This window comes from Taudactylus pleione, unplaced genomic scaffold, assembly GCF_031769625.1.
Source record: "Taudactylus pleione unplaced genomic scaffold, aTauple2 ptg000116l, whole genome shotgun sequence".
NCBI classification, from domain to species: domain Eukaryota; kingdom Metazoa; phylum Chordata; class Amphibia; order Anura; family Myobatrachidae; genus Taudactylus; species Taudactylus pleione.
The window spans coordinates 6,817,141-6,843,464 of NW_028284518.1; the positions used below are offsets into that span (position 1 = coordinate 6,817,141).

General features: G+C 43.7%; 1 protein-coding gene across 1 annotated transcript in view; it reads right to left on the reverse strand.

Moving 5' to 3' along the window:
• The window catches only part of LOC148524745 (N-acetyllactosaminide beta-1,6-N-acetylglucosaminyl-transferase-like), a 67,724-nt gene that overhangs the window by 32,542 nt on the left and 8,858 nt on the right, over window positions 1–26,324 (reverse strand). The gene's annotated exons all lie outside the window — the stretch shown is intronic.

A 26,324-nucleotide genomic window follows, 5' to 3' on the forward strand; every position in this document is an offset into this window, starting at 1 on the left:
GTAAGTATATATAATGTATGGGTGTAGGATGTGTTCCAAGTAGAGGTGTGCACTACACACCCTACACACATTCTAGATTCACCCATGAAAAATCAGCAGGTCTTTGCCACAAAACTAGTCTTTGTAAGCAGATGGTGACTAACAGAAGGGTGGTCAGGTACAGATCAAATTTGGGAATGTCAACTCTGGTTTAAGTCCAAATACAAGTCCCAAATTGAAGGAGGCAGCATAGATTCATAAACAGATCAGAAATCAAGTTCAGGATTACAAACAAACAGGGTCAGAACAAGTCAGGCCAGGGGCCATTCTAGAGAGGAGGGGGCCCGTGAGCAGTCTCCGACACGGGCCCCCTCCTCTCCGCCCGGCGGCTGGCAGCACACTGAGCTGTGCGCGGCCAGCGCTGGAGTTATAGACTCTGGGCACTAGAGTGTGCCCAGAGTCTATAATGTATGCACAGGTCACCGGAAAAATAGCTGCGACGGCCATTTTTCCCTGTACTGCGCATGCGCAAACGACGGGAAAATGGCTGCTGCTGCTATTTTCCAGTCGTTTCACAGTACCGGACCCCCGCGCCGATGTGGGACTTCGGAGAGCTAAGTAATATTATGGGTGCAGGGTGTGCGGTGCGGGGCCCCCCTGGACCCAGGAGCCCGTGTTCCCCGCACACCCTGCACCCATTATAGATACGCCCCTGAGCCAGGTAAATAAACAGGGATTAAGATTTTATTAACAGAATGTATAAAAGTTATTGGGCCTCATTTATCAATGAGTTTTATCACTCACAACAAGTGAGAAAACTTGTTGTGTATGATAAATGGCGCTCCAGCCAATCAGCTCCCATCTATCATTTTTCAAACAGATGACAGTTGGGAGCTGATTGGCTAGAGCACCATTTATCATATGCAACGCGAATGACGAAGTCCAATGGAAATCTTAATTAAGTAATACAAATAAACCAGCAAGACTTTCTATAATATAGCAGTCACACTAATGAATTAAGTGGGGAGATTCAAGATGCATTCAATCAATCAATCAATCAATCAATCAATCAATCAATCACAAGTGGGTATAAATGCTTCTGATCATCATAATTATCATCAGTGCATACATTTTATTATTTATTAAGTTATTTACAACGGCTCCTGCCATGTTACCTGAGGGGGGCTGCCGCTGCTGGCCTGGGTCCAGGCTCCTGCTCAATGGGGCTGGCGCATGCGCATGAGTGGGGGTGGCGCAGCGCATGCGCACGCTTAACACCAGCTTCTTGGGGCTGCATTGTTTACAGCCCCGAGAAGTCCTGTAGGACTGCCCAAAAGGCAGAGCAGCGGCTTCCACTAGCAGTCCAGACTGGCAGTCCCAGGGGGAGGAGACACCTCCCCCTGGTTGTCTGTCTTCAGCGTGACTGTAGGTGGCAATAGGAAGCCACCTCCAGTCACAGTGAAGCCAATGCAGTCACGGACTGCACTGGCTCACTGAACAGTGGAGGATTTTACTGGGGGGGGGGGCTGCAGCCTCGCACCCCTGTAGGTAAGATCCGCCACTGATTATTTATATAGTGTATAAATATTCTTGCTCTAATATACTGTATAAAGAAAGCTCAAAATGATAGCTCAAACATAACTGGTGTAAATTACAGCAAATACTGTAAGTTGGGAGGTATTTTTCTGCCAGCTACTTCTTCAGTTATTGGAATGGGTTAGAACAGTATATCTAGGGTTTGATGCAAAACTGATGGTGAAATGAATCTTCAAAAGGAGCACCAAACATGGATTATCTTGAGAGCAGCAGTTCATGAGCTATTCAAACCACCCCTTCTAGCACTAACAATCATTTCATAGTCAAAGTCACTTAAATAACATTTCTTCCCCATTTTGGTGTTTAGTTTGAACAACAAATCAACCTCTTGACTATATCTGACTGTTTTAATGCAATGCATTGCTGGCACATGATTGGGTGATTAGATATTTGCATTAATGAGCACATTTACCTAATAAAGAGGGATTGTAAAAGTATTAGTAAGAGCTATGAATCTCATTTACATAGATATATACGTACACATATAGACAATTTGCTTTGTTGTCATAGTAACAGCATCATGTGTTTTAACTTCCCCTTTAAAACAAGAAACTGAGCTAACCAACAAACTTATTTTTTTTAATCTATATAAACACCATGTGATGTAATTGATTTTTAGACAACTTATTTGTTTTACCAATATGAAAACTCAAAAAATAATAAACAAATCTAGAAGTGGTGCTCCCAGATCTATTGATTACTCTACTTCTGGGAGTGATTCAGGTAGTGAATCTAACAGGTACTTTTTAAGAAGATCTGGTGACATGGGGGAAAAAAAAGCACAAATTAAAAAGAAAACAAATGTTAAGAATAAACAGACTTACTGTAAACACAACTATACTGTAATTCATGGACATAGCTATAGTGAGTGCAGGACGTGCCATTGCTACAGGGCCCAGAGGCTTAGCGGGCCCACCTCTGGGGCCTGACCCAACTTCACCCAAGTCATAAACTTGTCCAGGCCCGCTGAGAGCTGCGGCGGGCCCTGGTAATAGGGGGCGTGGCCTAATCGCGGGAGGCGTGGCCACGCCCCCTGCCCGAAAAAAAAAAGATATGCAGCGCCGCGAAGCGGCACTGTGCGCTGGGGAGGGGGTCGCTCTGAGCCCCCTCAGCCCGGCGCAAAGCCAGGGGGGCGCGATCAGTGTGATCGCTCCCCCCACAGGCTTAGGAGACTGCTGTGGCTGCTGCTCAGCAGCCACGAGCAGTCTCCACTGCAGCTCAGCACACGCTGTGTGCTGGGCTGCTGTGAGGGAGGGGGAGCGGCGCCGGACCCGGGCCCCCTGCCGTGCCCCTCAGGAAGCCCGGGCCCGGGTAATCTGTACCCGCTCCCCCCCCCCTCTCGGCGCCCCTGAACTTGTCTACTAGGTTCCCGGAATTACCTGCTAAGCACTGTGTGGTATAATGTGAACTTGGGGCACTATAATATGAACTGGGTGCACTGTATGGAATAATGTAAAATAGGGCACTACTATGGGGTATAATATGAACTAGGACACCACTATCATTCATACATTTACCCAGGGCATTACTATGGGGCATACAATGAACAACTGCTGTGGAGAGAGGTCTTTCTAGAAGGGGTAGGGTCCCCTCCAAAATGTTGCTATGGGTCCCACAAAGGTTTGGCTACGCACCCACATGTACATGTTGGCATTTATAGTGTTGGAGTTATTTGGCGTGTACTCTATCTGTACTGTATTTAATTCATGCTTGCCAACCCTCCCGCATCTTGCAGGAGGCTCCCGTTTTTTTGACAAGCCTCCCGCTGCCCCGCAAAACTATTGAATACCTCGCATTCTCCACAGCTCCGTCTGAAATCCTGGACAGCGCATTCGCAGGTCCGGATGTGACAGGGGAAGGACATGACAGCAGTATGCCTGGCCACGCACCGCGGGGTTGTGGGTAACATTGGCCGCCTCCCCCAGCAAGCAGAGCCTTCTGGGTGACTTGTCAGTACAGGCAGAGATGTCCGTTCTCTCCTGCTTTAGCGGGGACAGACAGCAGCGGCTACAACTCCTTCTTCCTCTGCAAGTAAGTAATAGTTACTGATAGTCATAATGTAGTGCAGGCGGGAGGGAGTGACCTGTGATGGGAGCTGTGTTGAGGACAGAGAGATAACCGGGCGGCGGAGGGATGGAAAGGAATGCAGGAGAGCAATATTACAGCAATAACAGAGCCAGATTTGGGGAGGGGAGAGGACAGACCAGAGGAGGTAAGTGCTCTATGTATCCCCTCTATTGGGCTCCCCCCCAGCCTTGGATTATACAGAATTATTATCAGAAACTAAAACTGAAAGGAAGAGGGAGAAGTCCGTGCAGGGGTTGGGGGGCGGAGCTCCACGGCACTGTGCAGCAGGCTGACTCAAGCAGCATGAGGGAGAGGACTCAGAGGAGCACTGCACTCACGGTACACAGTGTAAGGTAGTAACAGGGAGGGGGGACACTGTGTATAAGTGTGTGTATGTGTGTGACTGTATGTATGTGTGTGAGTGTATGTGTGTGGAAGTGTGTGACTGCCCCCCCCTCCCCCAATGCTAGGGGTCCTCTCACCCTGCAAAGCAGCAGGCATTGCTAGCAGCTGTAATAATTATTCTTTTGGTGCCCATGTCTCACTCTTAAACCCCCAATAACACTGAGGGCCAGCATCCTACATACACCCCCTCCATGCCATGGTGACCTCACCCAGCAGAAAGCAGTGATTATTATTCTGCTTCTGCTCATGTTACACCTATTACATCCTACTATATGGGGGTCAGCTGCCAGCTCCCTTCTACACCCCCTATGCCTCCCTCCCCACCAATGCCAGAGTCACCTCACCCTGCAAGAGTCATTGCTGGCACTATAATTGCTGGTGCCCATTTTAAACTATTACACTGCAATACTACTAAGATCAGCTATCAGCATTCTACTGCTCCTTTATACCCCTCTACCCTGCCCATACTGATCTTAGTACTACAGTTTTTCCTGCCACTACAGGACACACCCCTGAGTGGAAATATATATGCCCATAGGCGGATCTACGCCCTTAGGGCGGAGCATGACAGGTCCCCAAAATGGCGCACCGCGCAGTGCATTTTACTAACAAATGTAATCTCCCTGAAACCAGTTTTCAAAAGTTGGCAAGTATGATTTAATTACTATAGAAACCACAGCATCCAACAGTATTATTAACCTTATATTTTACTCACCCATGCAAAGTACTGAATTAAGGGAAATGAGTTTGAAACTGTCAGGGTTCTGCACCTCTTTAGGAGATGCTTTTCAACGAATGCATGATAATAATATAAAATTGTTGATGTTTCAGCATAATTTGCAATTGCTTTTCCAACAACAACAACTGGAAACACTGTACAGCCATTATAATGCAGGTGAGGGTGATATAACATCAGATGCCAAATTTACATTACTTGCATTGATAAAACCTAAATTAATTTGTGTGTCTACAATATCTCTGTATCACCATGTACAGGCACTTTTTAAAATAATGGAGTAAAATATTAAAATGAGTGATAGAGCAATACAAGATACTGACAACCATTATGGGGCAATTCAATTGTTTTATTGCAACCTATCTCCAGTCTGAAGTGACAGGAAATGGGGGTGTGATATTCAATTGTTTTTGGGTGCCCATGCATATTGTGCATGTTGCGGCCAAATAGTTAGGTTTTCGCAGCGTAAAACAGCTAAACCTGTCTAAAGTCCTGCTTTGGGCGCCCAAACTCTTTATCACGCATTTTGCTCACCTGCCCTGGGGACTGTAAGCAGAATTGTGTGCTCTTGTGGCTGTACGCGTCCGAACTGAGCAACAATTGAATTGCTCTGTTGGGCGTCCGGCATTAGCCGTGATTGCACACAATTGTATTCCCCCCATTGAGAGTCATAGTGTATCAGAAATTGTTTCCGGATGGCACCTCCTAGAGGAGAAAGGTTGGTCATAGACTTGGAAGGAGCATACCAAAGTGCTCCAGAGGGTCAAATAGGACAGACAAATCCCGATGCTGTCTCTCACACTACCACTGGATAGTGGTAATAAATCCAAATTAATATTTCTGTTAATCTCTCATATAAAGTGATCTGATTGGCAGTAAAAAATGTTTACTAGTCTTTAGTTAGTTCGAAAAAGTTTTTAATTTTATTTCACAATATTAATATAAAAATAACAACACAGTCCTATGTCCTGGATTAAAGACTCATATTTCATAGACAAAGGTACAATTTACAGTGTGTCAGTCATATAAAGAAGAATTAAAAAAGAATCAATGCTATTGTATCTTGGAGAAATAATAATTTCTCATGTAAACAGGAAATAACTTCTAAAGTAATACATTTTCTTTCTGGTAATATTGTAACAAATATGAAATTCTAATATGGCAAAATGTCATTTAAAAACACTTCAATAAACATAATAACATATAGGCATTTAAACACTTAAAAAAGTGAAACTTAGAAATGACAAAAGCATAAAAAAACATAAAATGAAAGGTAAAAACAGAGAAAGGTCTCACTTTTAACACAGTCCAAATGCAACTCGATTCCCGGACTGTTACATCCGCTTCTTCAGGCAGGTGAAGTCTGAGTGCGGAGTACCCATTTATATGGGCTGAGGATGGCAGATAACTTAATTAAATATGCAGTCAAGGTACAGCAGGAGCAAGGCAGCAAGAGATTCTTAAGTGAGTTGAAAGTTAAACACAGATGTATAGACATGTGTCTTTAAGCTTATAGGGACCAAACAGATTGCTGGAGTGAGATTGAAAAAGGGATAGTTTAAATAATATGTGGTGACATCTTGACCAGTCTGTCAAACCACTGTAGTGTACATATGACAAAGTTAAAAAACACACATAAAGTTACATTTAAAAAATTGCATAAAGATAAAAACTACATAAATAAATAAAATCAAAATTTAAAATGAATAAAATCAAAATTTTAAATGAATAAAATCAAAATTTTAAATGAATAAAATCAAAATTTTAAACTAAAAAGGGATTTTTAGAGGGATATTTACTAAAGTGAGTGTTTTTAAAAGTGGAGGTGTTGGCTATAGCAACCAATCAGATTCTATTTATCATTTATTTAGCACCTTTTAGAAGATAATAGCTAGAATGTGATTGGTTGTTGTAGCCAATATCTCCACTTCTAAAAATCCGCACTTTATTAAATATACCCCATAATGTGTGGTGCTCATTTTAAATGCCTTTATGTTAAAATGTTTGCTGAATTAATCTCATCTAAATTTATATTCCATTTTGTGATATTGGAATTATTTTGATACTGAATTTTATTTGTTACATTGTCAGAACATAAAATGTATTACTTAGTTTGTTTGCTAATATTAGAAGCTATTTCTCAAGGACATAACACTGATTCTGTAACACATGCTGTAAATTTGCCTTTGCCTATGAAATAGGGGTCTTCACTCCAGGACGGGATGTAGTCAAGAAGCCAGCGGTCGAAATGCCAACTGCCGAAATCCCGACAGTGAAAGCCAGGCATGGGACTAAAGATAAGACGTCTAAATAACGACTCGTAGAATTCGCCCCATACTGAAATCCTGACGTCCAGCTTACCAAACATAGGCAATCCGGGTGTCGGGAGCTCTTAGCCACGGGAGGGTGGGGGGGAGGTTTATGGACTCCCGGGGGAAGTCAGGGTTACGTGCTCCCCCTGGAGGGTTAGGGTAGGGGAAAGAGGGGCTAGACACCACCGGGGGGGAAAGGTTAGGGTTAGGCACCCCCCCGGGAGGGTTAGGTTTAGGCTGTGGGAAGGGGGGGGTAGGTTAGGCACTAGGGGGGAGGTTAGGGTTAGGTACTACTAAGGGAGGGTTACAGTTAGAGGGGGGAGGGAGAGTGGAGGGTTAGGGTACTTACCCTAGTTGGTATCTTCATCTGCCGGCCTTCCGGCGTCGGGATTTCATTCAACAGGCTTAGATCCGGCGGTCTTTCATACCGATTCCCTTCAGGACATAGGACTGTGTTTTTAGATTTATACTAAAGTTGTAAAGTAGAAAATAAACATTTTTCAAACTAATTAAACACTAGTGATCATTTTTTAAGGGCTATTGGCTCACGTTATATTAGTGAATAACAGGAATGTTTCATATTTAGTTTGGATTTATTACCTCTATACAGTGGTAGTGTCAAGGACAGCGCAAGGGTTTGTCTGTGCTATATTAAAAAAGCTATGTTCCCTTTGGTGAGTCATTAGATCAAAGGGCATTGTTAGAAATGTGAATGATTACAGTATGTAGGTGAAATTTTACAGCATCTATAGATAACAGAAGCCTGGATCATCCGACTTTATATTGATATCTTGGGCCAACGTGGTCTAATTAGATGGTTTGTTGGGGATGTTTAGTTGACTTGGACATGGAGTCTTTTCTCAGGATGTTGGCATTAAAGTAATTTAATTTTGTCTGGAAAAACATGGACTAAAGATGGTAGTTAGTTAATTGTAGACATGACATATTTTCTCCTTATTCTCAATTGTTTTTCTTTTGATGACAATTGTGTAGCATGGTTATGGGTCTGAACATGCAAAATTCTACACGTGTCTGCATGGTAGGTTAGATAGTGCAGGACAATGAGTCAACAGAATTTGGGAGTAAAAAGAAGCTGAGGCAACACTGTGTGAGAATCAGGGTTTCATAGTGGAACAAGCAGTTCTTGCTTTGGCATTATGTAAAATCCCTTGCTGCAATGTATTTATAAATTTGCATTTCAGAGACTTGATTATTTATGAATTGAGGCCTGGGAGTATTTAGGGCCAAAGTATGCTGAAGAAACAGGCAAAATAATTGCCAAAAAATATGGAATGTGACAAATATTTAGCAAAACAGTTTTGAAAATTGTACACATCTCTATATGGAACCTGCAAGGTTTGCATTGCGAGATCTTGATATGTCAGCTTGAAAAATATTGGGATTACTTCCAATTGTTTGTAATATGCACTAATATGTGGGTGACTCACTCAGTCTGGTCAGCCACAGGGCTCCAAATCTGGGTGGATAATGATAACTAATCAGTTTAAATATCCATTGTTGGTTAAAGGGTCCTTAGCATGGTATGAAGGTTTCAGTATGAAATACTGACAGTCGAGATTCTGGCGGTCAGAATCCTGATGCTGGGATCCCGACAGGGTTAACATACCAACACTTGTTGGTCGGTATGCTAACCCTCCCCCTCTCCCTACCCTGACCCTATCTCTTTGGTGCCTAACCCTAACCTCCCCCCTAGTGCCTGAACCTAACCTCCCCCTCCCCGCACCCTAAACCTAACCCTCCCCCCTTAGTGCCTAACCCTCCCGCCAACTCCACTACTTACCTTCGGCATCACGGCGGCCAGGATGTTGGTGCCAGGACTCTGGCTGGCGCCGGGATTCTGACCAGCGCCGGTATTCCTGCACTGGTATTGTAAGTGTCGGCATCCCTGTATGTATATTGATGTTGCAGTGAATGTGCAAACACAATTTATGTTTAAATCATTCATCAATTGAAGCACAATGATTATTTAGGGACTTATTTACCCTTATGGTAAACCTAGCAAAGGAAAGACCAAATGTGAATTGTGGGTTTGTTACCATATTTCGGCAATTAGGGGGCATTTCAATTGTTCATTTAATGATTTGGAGTTTTAATACATGGTGCACATCATTTCAGGGAGGCTTCCCCTGCTTCTTCATGCAGCAAATGTACAAATAATTCATAAAGTAATTAACATGACTTGTGAATGATAATATAATGTACAAAATATACATACTGCCAAACATTTCGCACACTGAAATAAGAAGTCAATGCATAACATCAATTGCACAGAACATTATGTGGTTTTCACAAATGTGAAAATCTTAGCTCAGATTGTGTAGTTTAAGGATATGTCCATGGCTAGATAGGGTGAGAAATGAACACTTGGATACATTTTTTACTAACCCCAGAGTAAGTCATACATGTTACTATTTTCACTACTGGCCTCAGCTGGTTAATGTACAACTAAAAGAATAAAGAGAGTAAAGGTCTTTCTAAGACTGAATTTTCAATAAGTCTGCAAAATCATCTGTATTTAGTGTCATGCTGTGACACCTTTAATCATGCTTATGTGAAACAATATTTATAAGGACTGAAATAATGGATATTGTACCAAGATAAAAAAAATAAACTATCTATAGTTTAAAGAAACTCCCTCTCCTCCACAGTGTCTCTGTTCTGTACTGTAGTTTAGAGTCTGACATGCATTTCGTAGAGGCTTTACCAAATAGCCTTGGTGAAACGCGTATTATGCATAAAAGACTACGCGACCACTTCATGTATTTCCTTTTTTATATGTGTATGCCACTGGGACTGGTCTCATCATGGGCATATTTATAGGTACTTAACATCAGAAAGCTTGTACAGTTGGAATCAGCCCAACTATACAGTGGCCACCTATAGATTGTCGTTGAGATATGTCAAGTAGAGACATTTGGAAATGGATTTCTTTATCTCTAGTTCTTGGTATCCTCTGCAAACAAATCTGGCCTCCATTTCTTGCAAAGCTTTTGGCAATTCAGCATGATCAGAGGTTATCCGCACTTTCCTTAGCAGTTGTGAGAAAGGCAAACCCCACTTCAAAGGTGAAGGATGGAAACTATCTGCCTTAAGTAGAGTATTTTTGTCAGTCACCTTTCTATATATTTTAGTGGAGAGTCCTTTTGCATTATTGACCACAGACAACTAAATAGTTAATTACAGTCTACTATATGATAAAGTAAACATTATAGTGGTGTCCAAAGAATTGAGAACATCTATGAATTCAGTAAGGAGTCCAACGCTCCCAGTCCACACAATAGGTAATCTTTGTACTGAACGTAAAAATGTATAAACTGAGAAAACAAAGGATGAGCTATGATGTTATGTTTTTCATGCATATTCATAAAGAGGTTTGCATATGATGGGGCTATATTTGACCCCATCGTTATGTCCCTCTAAGCTGCAAACAGAAAGCATTCTCAAAAAAGAACAATTTTTACGTAAAACAATCTGAATAAGTAATAACAAAAACTCTACTCTTGGACCATTATAGTGTGGACTGTTGGCAATAAGACTCCTGTCCAAATCAAGCCCATCAACATGATTAATATTGGTATACACTATAAGTTCGTGACGTCAAGTGTTACAAGCAAACTGGCTTTCAGTTTGAGTACAAAGGCATTTAATTTATTAATAAAATCAGAAGTGTCCTTTAGGTAACAAGTGTTTTGAATCTCTGGTTGTAACCAAAAGTGTATGTATTGCAACACAGGTTGATAAAGGGTGCCACAAGAGGAAATTATGGGTCTCCCATCTGGCTTAACTAACATCGTATGTATCTTGGCCAATACATATATCAAGGGAACCCTGGGATGCTTTTGGGTAAGGAATTGTGAGGTGGGTTTGTCAATCCTGCCATTTATAATGCCTAAATTGATGACAGCATCTATTTCTTTCTTATAGACGTCTGTGGAGTCATGTGTGAGCATCTTATAGCAGTTATCATCCAATAGTTGTCTCTTAATTTCTTGTATATAGAGAACAATACCACCCCCTGGTCCAAAGGATGGATGGGTATATGAGTGTTATTCTTCAAGGCATCTAGGGCCTGATTTTCTTCCTTAAGGTGTGTACACACCTGACAGCTGTATCTGCAGATGATGGTCGTTCATACACACTGAACAGCCATCATCTGTTGTGCCCACGGGTCCTGGTGGCTGAGGGGCAACCCCCTCCTCGTGACTGCTGCTGTGTGTGTACGGGCGGACCTGCCAATGGACAGATATGTCTGCAGACATATCTGTCCTTCGGCTGTGCAGCACAGCCAATGCAATATGTTGGTGAACCGACAAATTGAGGATACACACTGGTCGACGGGCAGCAGATATAGTGGCCGATCAATGGATTGGCCAATGTATCTGTCAGTGATTTACCCAGCATAAGTTAGATTAGAATAAGATATTTTCTGTTTGTCAATAAAAGATAATGTATCTCGTTTGAGAAGTCTATTAAAAGGGATTAACTCCTGGTTGAGCAAAAGTGCTTTTAGGTTTAATACTCACTTTTTTACAGAAGTTTGTTTAGGTCTAGCAAAAAAGTCTATAAGCTTAGCACCGAAATGGCTGTTGGGCTGTTGATAACAGAAGGATGACTGGCTAAGCTCTACCCTGACACTATGCTGATAAGTACTGCTTACTGCATTTATGCTGCCAGACCTCCAACTGCTGCTTTGGATTAGACATGCACTTTATCATTTGTTGCTATTTTTTAATATTTATAATAGGTAAATATATTTGCATTATATTGGATGTGCTGGCTCTCTCATTTTGTTTCTTCATACATTTATAAATTTATGTGCTGTGCACTTCTCCACATTGATGTTCTATGTGTGCAACGTTAAACGAGACACAAAGAGAGAAGAGACAAATTCATTACCTATTCCATGGTGTGGGTAGTCCCTGTGCGCACAGAGACTCCCGTGGAGATGGATGCGCGTTTCGCCCTGGGGCTTTTTTAAGGATGCCTCAGGGCAAAATGCACATCCATCTCAATGGGAGTCTCTGTGCGCACAGAGACTACCCACACCACAGACCTCCGGTCTAGTCAGGAATACTCCATTGTGCTGACAGGTATCTTTGTTTCATCTCCCTCACTATCCTCTCATCAGCCGTCGCTTCTACATACTCACCATGCAATGCTGAGATATCAGGGTGTCACGACCAGGGGTTCCTTACCGGTAAGTTCGTGGTCTTTGCCCATTAGGACGCTCTGGCGTGGGCCTTCCGGTGGTGGTGCTGGAGTATGGAGACTGGCAAAGGGTGCATCAGGTGGTTCCTTGTTGGTAGGCCGTGCCAGCATGGGAGTGTTGTGCAACGTTTCCACACTGCGGTTCTATGGGTGCCGCCATCTTGCATTGGGCCATGTGATCAAGGGGACCAATCCCCTAAAGGTCAGCTGTTCTGTCCGGCCAATCGTGCTCTGCTGTTGGGGATTTAGGGGAGTTCAGATCTCCCTTACTTTGCCAGTGCAACGTGTATCAGCCGAGTCTGTTCACATTTATCTGAGTTCCTCTACGCAGCTGACTTCGGTTCTGCCTAGCTCCCTGCCGATTTCAGGTAGCCTCAGGATTGCCAGCACCTACCAGCAACTCCTCCTCCCGCTACTGTTGTATTCCCACTCACCAGCCAGACTACCTGCTTACCGCATCGACCAGTCTACAGTTTGTTTCCTTCTGGACATACCTAACCATTATCAATCCACTCCTGTTACCTTCATTCCGGATTTCATTATTTGCTGCTGGACTTATTATGTGACCCTGTCCCATCTCCACTTTTGCCCTGAACTTGGTTCTTTCATGTCTACCATTCCATTCATTAAACAACCCAAGTTTTTCTACAGTTCTGATTCTGTGTCCCCTCCTGTATCCACTCCGGGTCCACAAAAAAACCAACCCCTGACACAGGGGAGATAATTAGCAGAGAAAGTACTTTTAGTTCTTTTACTGTGCCGTGGTGCAGGGACTCTCATTACCAGTCCTATACAATTGTATGACCGGTAAAAGCAGATCTCTGTACTACTAAGCACACGCGCACGCAGGGGGGGGGTTCCGAGTACCTAGAAACCCCCCAGCCAGTTGCTCCATCGGCGCTGGCCCGAGCAGCTGAACAATTAAACTTTCTTTTTTTTTTTCAAGAGTCCCTGTTATACTGCCTGGGCTGGCTGTACGAGGACCTCAGCGTGCAAGCACCTCCCAGTCAGTTCGTTCGCATAGGGGCACCATCATGACCGGCATGTGAGAGGATTAGCACGCCTGCAGCCGGGTGACACTGTATTCCACTACTGCCAGCGCTCTCGAGTCCTGGAGCCGCATTCTGTAGGTGGAAGGGCCGGGGGAGCGAATGGATGGGCGGGAGGGGGTGGTGCCAGACTGAAGCATTCATTTGGCTAAATCTGCATTCATGTTTTTAGGTAAGCGCTGGCTGCTATGCGGCGTGTGTGTCTGTGTATGTGTCTGTGTGTATGAGTGTGTCTGTCAGTGTGTGTGTGTATGTATGGGGGTACTGCAGAGGGGGACCCTACTGGGGGCACTGTATAAGAGGCACTACATAGGGGGATCACTACAGGGGGCACTGCATAGGGGACCACTACTGGGGGCACTACATAAGGGGCACTACTGGGGGCACTGTATAAGAGGCACTGCATAGGGGAACCACTACTGGGGGCACTGTATAAGGGGCACTATTGTGGGTACTGCATAGAGGGACCACTACTGGGGGCACTGTATAATGGGCACTACTGGGAACACTGCATAGAGGGGCCACTGTATAAGATGCACTGCATAGGGGGACCACTACTGGGGGCACTGCATAGAGGGACCACTACTGGGGGCACTGTATAAGAGGCACTGCATAGGGGGTGTACTAGTGGGGGCACTGCATAGGGGGACAACTACTGGGGGTACTGTATAAGGGGTACTACTGGGGGAAGGGGAGTCTTTAATAAATCATGCTGGCTGTATTTACTTGCCTGCTGCATTCATATTTTTTAGTGATAGAGGTGTGTGTCAGTCAGTGTGTGTGTGTATCCCATCATAGGCTGAGTGGTATATTTTACTGTAGTGGTCCTACATCCTGTGTAAGCTGTTTCTATGTATATATATATATATATATATATATTTGGGAATGGGTATGAAATACCGCCGGCCGCATGGCCGGCGGTTGGATTCACGTCAGCGGCAGGCCGACATCAGCAGAGTTCCGAGCAGTGGAAGCCCGACAGCGCTGGAAATCCCGATCGTGGATAGGTATCTACTAACCTAACCCCCCTAACCCTCCTTAGGTGTGCCTAACCCTAACTTCCCCCCCAAGTGCCTAACACTATTCCCCCCTCTAAGTGCCTAACCCTAACCACCCCCTTCCCCGCTGCCGAAACCTAAGTCCCCCGGGGGGGGTGCCTAACCCTAAGTCCCCCCCGGGGGTGCCTAACCGTAACTCTCCCTCCCCATAGCCTGACCCTAACCCTTCCGGGGGGGTGCCTAACCCTAAGTCCCCCCCGGGAGCCCTAAACCTAACCCTCCCCCCCCGCGGCTGTCCGCTCGCGGTGCCCAACATCACTACGATCGGGATGCCGGGCGCCGGTCTCCTGGCGTCGGGGAAACGCGGGCGTCTACATCTAGACGCCCGGCATTTCACCCTTCCTGGGATATGACAGTCGGGAAGCCGGCTGCCGGTATTTAGGCAGTCGGCTTCCCGATTGCTTCCCATATATTTGTGGCTAGATGTTTTTCATTGCTTCGGTACCAAAGATTAGAAAACCCCCCTTTCAAAATCCTGCGTTTGCCACTGCTAAGTAGACAGGCTCTACTGCAATCTGTCTCTATTTCACTAGGGGTTTATTTACTATTATTCCTGAACATTGAGGGACCTTTTCTTTACATATAGGACTGTGGAGTTCTTGGTGTTTTTTCATTATATTGATTTATCTATTATATTTGAATCATTTATACATATTTATCAGATGATTACATTAATGTATATATATATATATATATATATTTATATATATATAGATATAGGTTTTGCGGTGGCACTCACAGGACTTTCAGGTTCACAAGAAAAAAAAGGGAAAACTAAGTCCAAATATAAGCTGACGTTTCAATCTCCTTTATTGGAGATTTTCCCCTGAGGGAAATCAGGTCGGGTAGGGACTTATTTATGCAGCCTCTTTGGATTTAACTTTATGGACACCCATTAAGCACAATTATTGATTTTTTGCATTTGTCTTTATATTTATTTATTTTTATTCATAGCTTCATTTTTTGCACTTGTCACTTTATATTGATAATATAGTGACCTACTGTTCATGAGTTTTCAATGAATAATGCACAAATATTGTTTTTTTTTATTATTCTTATATTCTTATGGATTCATTTTTGCACTTGTCACTTTATATTGTTATTATATGGAGCTACTGTTTATTTATGTATTTTCAATGAATTGTATGTTTCCTGCAGAGTGGATTGCTGTTTTACATTGTATCAACTACTAATTATCTCTTTATTTATTAGCATCAGCACTTTATACTTACTGCTGTTAACTTTGGGTTTAGATTAGCTAATTTGCAACCCTTTAGCATATACCATTGTGTTCATAGAATAAGGCTGCATGATGATATGGATATAGACTTGGACCTTTGAACTAGAATCACTAACAGCGGTTCTAGGGTAATTATTATATTTTGCTTATTGTGTCACACAATCTTTTTTTCAAGGACCATTATGCTATTACTTTATTATTTATATTTTCATTTGGTTACTTTACCCCAGTAATTTTTAATAAACAGTAATAAAAGTTATTTTTTAATATTTTTTTTAGCTAGGTGTACCCAGTTTTCTTTTTTCCTCTGACTGAACTGCTTCAATAACTCATTGGGAGCACCCTGCCAGCTATTTGTGGCTTTCAGATATATATTATTGGGGTTCTCAGATATTATTGACATACTTTTTTTTAGTTCATTTGAAGTCTATCGGGAAGTGTGTACACATGCAGCAGAGGCAGCGGGACCCGTGGCCAGAAGCAGATGATGGTCGTTCAAGGTGGGTATGAACAATCATCATCTGCAGATAAATCGATCTGCAGATATTTCTGTGCAGTGTGTACCCACCTTTATAAATATCTTCTTTGTTTACTGTAATCATTTTTATAGTTAACACTCACCAGCTTTGTCGAGGTCCCTGGGACTGTAGGGAGACAAGAGATGAGGCAGCTACAGCACAGCCTCGCTTCTGTATAGTCAAACACTTCTTGCAGAGCTGGGGGTGGGACCACACCACAGGCAGTAAGCTGCACAGAAAGAGAGCTAATAGAGGCTTGCCTCTGAGTATGGTGGGGTGTGCCTTGAGAACTGATGGACACCTTGGATGTGTCACGTGACCAGGAAGTGCACTGCAGTGTTTAGAGGTCGGAGCTCAGTCAGCAGAAGCAAGAGAAGACACAGTAATGCAGGTAGGACAATCAGTGGACACTGAAGCTTAGTGCGGTGAGGGGAGAGTTACAGTAAGTAGGGGGTGAGACAGGCTCCCTGCACTGCACTGAGACCCATCCCCATGTGTGCCTCCCCAGTCATTGACCTCACTGCACGTCACTGCATATAAGGAATTTAAAGATGCATACATATGTGTGAGCATACATATTGTAATACTAAGATACCTGCCTTATTACAGGGTGAGTATGTAGGTCTAAATGAATGATCAATACATTTCTAATTAAGACATGTTTAGATATAAACAAGCTAAAATATACTATTGTTGCAGGTAAGTTCAGACGACCAATGGGAGACTGAGATGATGCAAACAGATAAGCTTTTTATTCCAGGCTTGTAAAGGCAGTAAGTGTAATGACTTCTTACGTAAGGCAAACACAGTTCAGGAATAATAATTCAGCTTACATGAGACAGCAGTTCAAACGAGCAGAGTATTCCCAGCCAGTCATGGTTCGGATTGTCCAGCATAGAGAGAGCTGCTAAAGGTGCAACCTCTCCCTCACATTTCCACTGACTAACTAAACTTACCAGGTTTTTATACCTTAGCTGGTCTTGAGGTAAGGTTGTGATTCCTCCTTGGCAAACAGGGAGGTTAACTCTTTCCTCAGAATGTGGGAGAGACCCACTCTGTCACATACCTCCCCTGTTAAAGGGCGAACCTAAATCGCCCGCAGTGGAAGCCCGACTCTCCAGCCAATTTCAGGACAAAAAAAAAATCTGCATTCATATGTAGATGTCCCGGTCTGTGCCGGACTTCAAAAGAAAAAGGCTGGAGAGCCCGGTACCACTTTGTCAGTCTTGCGTTAGAATTTTTCATAGACTGTAACCATTTTAATGGTGCATGATCAGTAACCACAGTAAACAAGGCCCCACAAAGATAATATCTCAATGACTAAAGAGCCCATTTTATAGTGAGGCATTCTTTTTCTATCACAGAACACCTAGTCTCACGTGGGAACAACTTTCTACTAAGATATAGAATAGGGTGTTCAATACCATCAAACTCCTGACACAAAACTGCACCAAAGCCCACATCTGAGGTGTCTGTTTGTCCAACAAAAGGCTTGGTAAAATCTGGAGACTTTAAAACCGGGCCTTTACACAAGAGATGTTTAATTTTGGTGAACGCAGACTGACAGTCCCTAGACTACTCGTTTATTTGGAGCAGAACTTTTCAAACGATCTGTTAAGGGAGCCACCAAGGTAGAAAATTGAGGCAAAAACTTCCTGTAATAGCCTGCTAAACCCAAGAAGGACCTTAACTGTTTCTTGGTAGTCGGAACTGGGGCATCGACTAGTGCCTGTACCTTACTCACAAGACACCCACTGCCCACCACATACCCTAAGTACTTGGTTTCATTTTTACCTAGAACACATTTCTCAAAGTTAGCAGTTAAACCTGCCTCTCTCAAAGATTTAAGAACAGCACTAAGCCTATTAAAATAACATTCCAATGCTGACTATATATGACAATATCGTCTAAGTATGCTGCAGCATATATCTGATGAGGATGAAGCACCCGGTCCATTACCCTCTGAAAATAGGCCGGGGCACCATGCAAGCCAAATGGCATGGTTTTCCACTGAAAGAGGCTCGACGGAGTAGAAAAAGCAGTTTTCTGCCTAGTTTCCTCTGTCAGCTCAATTTGCCAAAATCAATTCGTAAGATCAAGGGTAGAAATACAGTCAGGTGCATAAATATTGGGACATTGACAGAATTTTCATATTTTGGCCTCTATTCACCACCACAATGGCTTTGAAATGAGACAAAGGAGATGTGCTTTAACTGCAGACTTTCAGATTTAATTTGAGTATAATTACATCCAAATCAGGTGAACGGTGTAGGAATTACGACGGTTTCTATATGTGCCTCCCACTTATTAAGGGGCCAAAAGTAATGGGACAAACTAAACAATCCTAAATCTAACTTTTACTTTTTAATACTTTGTTGCAAATACTTTGCAGGCAATTACAGCCTGAAGTCTGGAACGCATAGACATCACCAGACGCTGGGTTTCATCCCTGGTGATGCTCTGCCAGGCCTCTACTGCAAATGTCTTCAGTTCCTGCTTGTTCTTGGGGCATTTTCCCTTCAGTTTTGTCTTCATCAAGTGAAATGCATGCTCAATCGGATTCAGGTCAGGGGATTGACTTGGCCATTGCATAACATTCCACTTTTTAGCCTTATAAAACTCTTTGGTTGCTTTTGCAGTATGCTTCGGGTCATTGTCCATCTGCATCTGAAAGTCTGCAGTTAAAACACATCTTGTTTGTTTCATTTCAAAGCCATTGTGGTGGTGAACAGAGGCCAATTCAATAGCAAACTAAGCAGACGACTCAATTCAATAATAAGTCACTGAATGTTTCTTTTTATTTTTTTAAACTTTCTAACAAGAGATACTATGTATAAACCCTCTAGATCAGTGGTTCTCAAACTGTGCGCCGCAGCACCCTGGGGTGCATTGGGACACTTGCATGGGTGCCTCAGGTTGGTGGTCCAGCACCAAATCAAATTCTTTATGGTCAATGTAATGTAAATATGTGCACAAACAGAAGCACAAACCTGTCCACCACTATATAACCAAATAGGGTAAGGATGGCAGATAAGCATAATTTAATTCACTTTACTACGTCACTGCATTTTTTTCTGAATTTCTCAATAACAAACTTTAGGCCTAGGGGTGCCATGAAAACAATTCTGATGCACTAGGGTGTCGTGATTCAAAAAAGTTTGGGAACCACTGGGCTAGATAATAGACACTTTTCATGATTTTGAAAAAACAACAAAATCTCCTTAATAAGATGATGTATCTTTAGATAATATTATATACACCAATTGCACAATTGTAGTGCATATACAGTATCTGGAGAGAGAAATATCCAAACACAACTGGGTGACATTCTTATGATTATTCATTATTTGTGGGACATTGATAATACTCTTATCACTGAAAATACGCAGTAATTTAGGTCTAGAGAGGAGCCCCGAGCGGGCGGGATTATTTTTAATATACATAATTTTCTTTCTTTATCAACACATACTATAATTCTAATACTTCACTGTTTTGACCTCAATATTTGTTAGGATTGAAATAATAAAGGTTATGTTTTAAATATTGTGGATCGACCAGCGACATTTCTTTTTTCTCTTTTTTGTGTAATAATCTGCCTACCTCTAAGGGAGTCAGGTTGAGAGTCTTCATAATTTACTTCGCCAACCTTTCTAATTACTTCAAATGGCCCTTGGAACTTTGCTAGTAATTTGCTTCCCTGAAAAGGACTGTGAGCCTGATGCAGCAGGGCACGCCAGTGTTTGGGAATCTGCGCAAGTGCAGGACCCATTCTGTGAGTGTGCAGAATGGAGCCTGCTAACACACACGCAGACTGTCAGTGATTGACAGTCTGTTGCCGTTTGTGGGTGGGGGAGGGGGCTGCAATGCCCTACGTTTCCCGAAACTGAGGCGTGACGCCGCCGTTGCGGGGGAGGGAAGAAGCCAGGATCTCCGTCGATTGACGGAGATTTCCTGGCCTCTTCCTGTAAACTGCGGTGACCAATGGTACGCAGCTTATCTGATGGTGCGTTGAACAATGCAGCTCACATAAGTAATACACAGGAGGTATGATGCCTACTGCTGCATTACCATATCTGCAAGGGTCGCAATTGCAAAGCTGACATCATATATCTATAACCTGCATGCAGCTTTGCAATTATGATCCTTGCAGAATCAGGCCCTTTATCTCCAGGTGAAAAAACTCAAGTTCGAGCATTACGGTTATAAAGAAATCTTTGAGCCTCCTGTGCATTTACCAAATTTTACCAGGCCAATTGAAGGATGCTTTCACCCTCTATTGATTGTTCTTCCCATGCTTCCGGCAGAAGGTCGAGAACACCCCGTGGCTTCCTCCCATACAGAAGCTCAAAAGGGGCAAAGCCAGTAGAAGCCTGGGGCACTTCTCTGCAAATAACAAGTAGGGTAGAAGCTCATCTCATCTTTTTTCTGTGTCTATAAACTTCTTTCACATAGACTTTAGTGTACAGTTGAATTTTTTGACTAAGCCATCCGTTTGGGCATAACAACTTTAATGCCCCCTGCATTAACTTAGACATAAAGTCATAGTCATACCACAACTAAAATGAATTTATAGCCCTTAGACGGTGGTTCAATCTGACCCACTAAATTAACCCCTATTTTTTCAAAGAGGACCCCTACAATTGGGAGAGGGATCAGCGGGGCAGGAGTCGGTCGGTTTACTGTTGTCTTTTGACGCTCTGAACAAAAGGAACAGAACCATGAGACTTCAGCATAAACACCTGGCCAAAAAAACGGAAGGCTATCCTCTCTGCCGTCTTATCCCGTCCCAAATGACCACCCCAAGGAACTGCATGGGCCAAAACCAGAACCTGCTTTCAGAAAGGGCGCCGGAACCACTAACTGAAGTATCACCTCCCCCGTTTGTTTGTGCTTGTGTAGTCGATATAAAACCTCTAAGCAATACAAAATGGGGATATTTTACTTCTGTTACTTACATGTGACAACAGGACACCATCTACTGAAAGAACCTATTCAAAGGCCCTTTTTAAAGCAGGATCTTCCCGTTGGGCCTTTCTTAAATCTGTCTGAGGCACAAGGGGAAGTGTTAAGACCTCTTAATTAATACTACTTAATTGAACCTTAGTTTTATTCCCCGCACCAGGAGGATTAGGCGGGCTGCTAGACACATCAATGTTCCTAGAACTCTCAGCATTACCATGGACATCAGCATGCATAGGCACATTAGTAATGACAGGTTATCAGAAGTATCAGATACATTGACATGAGCAGGAACATCAGCATTTACAGGCACATTGTGAGCAGTAGTATTAAGGGAAAATAACTTTTTGTCTCAACAAAACGTCACGAGCAAGCCAGTCTCTGTGATCCCTTCTCCGTTGTATCTTAGATATAGGAGCCTTTACCCAAGACAGAATCAAATCAGGGGAGAATACCTGATGTGTCCCGAAAAATAATCCACGATAAGTGCTGTTTTTTCACCCCAAAAAAGGTGAAAACACATAGGTCTGCGAGCTTATTGTGGACCCTATGTGTTTTCGTGAGATATATCCTATTATTTCGTTCGAAATAATAGGATAGAGTGAAAAACACATCTGCGAAAAGTAGGGATAATCGGCAAAAAATCCAAGTTTTTCACCGACCGTGGGCATCAATTAGCGCCCGAACAATGTTCGGGGCTAATTGGATACCGCCCTTTGTCTTTAAACCAGCCCTGACTAGCATCATGTGAGGACTTCCCACAGCAGACACAGGACTGACTCTGACTCCAATGAATTGGATTAGTAGTACATTTTTGTCTCTTTTGTTGTAATTCTGCTGCATCCCTGGTTGCAGTCTCCATTTAAATAAATATGTATAGTGCTCACTCTAAGGTCAGTTCAGGCTCAGCCAGCAATTTCTTTTGTATACTTGCACTTGTCATCCCACAATCTAAACGGTCTCTTAGGGCATCTGGTAACCCTGCTCCAAACTCAGTGTTCAGATAACTTTCTCACTTCAGCAGACACACTTTCACTTTTATTTCTAAAAAACCTAAATCTTTCAGCAAACACTAATGCTTTAGGATTTAAATGCTTTTGTAAAATGTCCACAATGTCAGTGTATGACTTGCTGGCTGGCTGCTCAGGTGTTGATTAACTCCTCAGCAAACTGTATGTTTTGGCACCCATTACACTGAGCAACACAGCTAACTTCTTGGTTTCCTATACACTGTTAGCATTACAGTAAAGTTCCACTCTCTCAATATATGTAGCCCAGTCCTCTATAGTACTATCAAAAGCAGCTATTGTGCCAATATATCTTGACATTTTGCCTTTATGTCCTTTTTCCTCTCTTCCTTAGAGAAAGAATGATACAACTCATGTGCCCCTTTATTCAGGCTGGGTGATGCTGGTAGTCTACATGTGCTGCTCCTTTTTGCACCTCACAACTATGCTGTCAGTCCACTGGCGCTCCACTGATCACTGGAGCAATGCTGAAGAAGATTTGAAACCTTCTCGTCAGTGTTAAGTCTGTAAGTTATACTTCAATATAGGGATGTGCAGGCTCGGATAGGTTCGAGTTTACACGTAGAGTTCGGATTTTTCCCTCCAAAAAAACGGAACTCAGAAAGAGGCAAAACGTCATCTTACATGGACGAACATCATCATTCCTGGACTTTTGTCGATTTAAACTGTCCATAGGTATCAAGGAGTATCAGGTGTGATATTAGTGTGAACTTTATGATTGGGGTGTGATATCAGTGATAGATGTGCATAGTGATCAGTGACTAGCAACAGCTGGTGGGTGGATGAGCAAGTCTCCCAAATACCGTTGGAACAAGGCAGAGGCGTCACTAGGGTTGGTGTCACCCGGTACTGTAATGCACGGTGACACCCCCCCCCCCCACAAAACAAAATCGGGACCATGAAGCGCAGCTCCGCGAACTCTTCCCCCTTACCAGTCCAGCAGTCACACTGTACTCCTCACAGAATGCCAGGCGCACCCGGCAGGCGTGTCGATGCCACGCCCGATATTCTGGGTAGCAATGCTTAAAGTGGTCCTAGAGATGTGGTGGAACGACCCCCCCCTCCCCCGGCGATTTATCAATAAAAGGACAGCGTGCGCCTAAGGCGTGTAGTGCAAAAAAAAGGGCGTGATCTTGAAAGAAAGGGACATGGCCATACAATACTATCCCTAATTCAAATTACGCCACACAGTAGCACAATCTTATCCACATTACACCGCACATAGTTCTAGAGATTCACATTACACCATAAAGTAGTGTCCCTTATTTATGTTCTGACTCACAGTAGTGCCCATTTCACACAATGACCACGTTATTGACACTTATACACAATGCCCACAGTAGTAGTGCCCCTTATTCAATGCCCCCAGTAATAGTGTCCATTATGCAATTTCCCCTTTAGTAATACCCCTTTATGCAATGCCCCCTGTAGTTGTGCCCAATATGCAGTGCTTCCTGTATTAGAACCCATTATGCAATGCCTCCTATATTAAAGCCCATTATGCAATGCTTCCTGTATTAGAGCCCCTGATGCTGTGCCCCCAGTAGCTCCCCTTATGCAGTGCCCCCTATAGTGCCCTTATACAGTACCCCAGTAGTGCCCTTATACAGTACCCCCAGTAGCACCCCTTATACAGTGCCCCCTATAGTGCCCTTATACAGTACCCCAGTAGTGCCCTTACACAGTACCCCCAGTAGCACCCCTTATACAGTGCCCCCTAGAGTGCCCTTATACAGTACCCCAGTAGCACCCCTTATACAGTGCCCCCTATAGTGCCCTTATACAGTGCCCCCTATAGTACCCTTATACAGTACCCCAGTAGTGCCCTTATACAGTACCCCGCAGGAGCTCCCCTTATGCAGTGCCCCCAGACAGTAGTGCCCCATATGCTGTGCCTTCTATAATGCCCTTATACTGTGCCCCCTATACAGTACCCCCAGTAGTGCCCCCAGAACACCCCCAGTAATGCCCCTTATGCTGTGCCCCCTCCCCTGTGCAATACTACTTACCTATCTTCAGGATGTCCACTCCAGGCTGGCTTCCACCAGGAGGGTTCCGGGCGCGCACCTCCTTCTTCCTCATGCCGCGCGAGTGATGACGTCACCGCGGCCGGCGTCCAGAGCCACACACAGGCACATAGAAATGCTCTGTGCCTGTGTGTGGCTCTGGACGCCGGCCGCGGAGAGAGAACTAAGTCACTCCCGGCGGCGGCGGAGTGCAGGACCTCGGTGGAGAGAAAGGGGGTGTGCTGGCAGCAGGTGCGGCCCGCGGGTCTGTATGCTGCTGTTTTTGGTGTCACCCCCTTGAAGGGTGACACCCGATGTGGGCCGCACCCCCCGCACCCCCCTTCTGACGCCACTGGAACAAGGTAAAGTGATTTTTTTTTACTTCTGTAGCTTGTCCCTACGGTAGTGGATAGATCCCCTTCCGTAGATGTACCCTGACGTCAACAGTTACTGTCCAACGTCATTACCTACTATCCACGTGGACATATAGGGGGAATATAATCCTGTGGCTGGCAAAGTGAGCCACTGTGCCCGAAACGTGGCACGTTTCTTCTTTTGGTGGCCTTTATGGGCATGGAACAGCACTTCCGCCTTCTCTCCATGTCACTTCCAGGTACAAATACAGAAGGAAATCTATACACCACCTTGTCCCTACACAGGAGGGCGGGGCCAAAGCATCTGCTCTCTGAACTAATGGTCATGTGAACGCTAGCACCTGCTCTCAGGTGCATTTTTCTACAGCGCAGACATGGGAGGAAGCTGGGTCTGTTTCTCTGACAGAATACTTACAGCTGTTCCCCATTCCCTTGCCATAATGTAACAGGAGAGCCAGCAAGCAGTGCTGGCAGTGATTCTTTATCAAATAAACTGTTATTTAAAAAGTCAGGAGAGTGTAATATTTTTTTTTCTTTCTACCTCAGAGTCTGAGATGAAAGTCACTGCCAAAAGTAACCTCTCTCCTCTGTTCAAGATATAGAAATAAAGTTGTCTCTACCTGCTAGCAGTGATTTAAGCTGTTAATTATGATTAAAAAAATATATATTATTCTGTCAATTAAGTGAAATGCATTTTTTATTCACATGCCTGTTCAGGCAAAAATAGACTCTTCCCTGACAACAATGGATCCTTCACTGAAATTGCCCCAAGGCAGCAAAGCATGAGGTGCAAAAGTGAATGTGGAGGAAAATTCACACAGGATGCATGTTCAGGCACATATGGATTCTTCCCTGAAATTGCCTGAAAGTGGCAAAGCACCAGTGTCCACACCAGACACATTTCTCCTGCCCATAGCTTGCACAGTACCTCTGCCTGATGCTGGCACCATTAGGACACTCATTTAAGACAGAAGGGTCCTAACACAATGCTCCACTATTAAACTCTCCTGATTATGTATGTCCACCATGTCCAACAAGTACCTCTTCAGTGGATTGTGAGTCAGAAGAGATGACTAGGTCCTCAGAGGCAAGTATAGCGACATACAGATGGCCAGCGTGGCACTAGCAGGTAAGACCTTCCACCAAATGATATACCTCACATTGTAAGCACAGTGAGATATATGAGGTATACAAGTTTGAGCAGCTAGTCTGTAGAGCAGCAGTGGGTGGCCCTCTGGTTCCTGTAGGATTGCGTAACCCAGCATGCCCTGCCTCAGTTTTGCTATCAGGGCATGCTAAGGGTGTGGTGGGGCTTGTGGGTTGTGTGGTTCAGCAGCAGCTGGGGAGCCGCTTATTGCCCACCCCTACTGTAGAGCATCTCTAATCAAAGATGACAAATGGGTTTTAAAAAGTTATACATGGCTCCCAGTTGCACCCGCACTATTTGCCCTGAAGTTGACTCTTCTTTATGTTCACATGAGAATAACAGGTCTCAAAGTAACCTCATGGACTCAATGGTAAGGCAAATTCAGTTTTAAAATAGCTGATGCTGCTGGTCCTTTATTTGTTGTTCAGGGTATTTCAGGGTCTAAATCATACATTTCCGAACAGAAATGTCAAAAAGAAGCATGCAACACTCACTGTGCCCAGGTTAATAAGAAAACCTTATTGAAGTATAAGTTACAGACTTAACACTGGCGACAAGGAATAAAATCTTCAGCATTGCTCCAGTGATCAGTTGAGCACCAGTGGACTGACAGCATAGTTG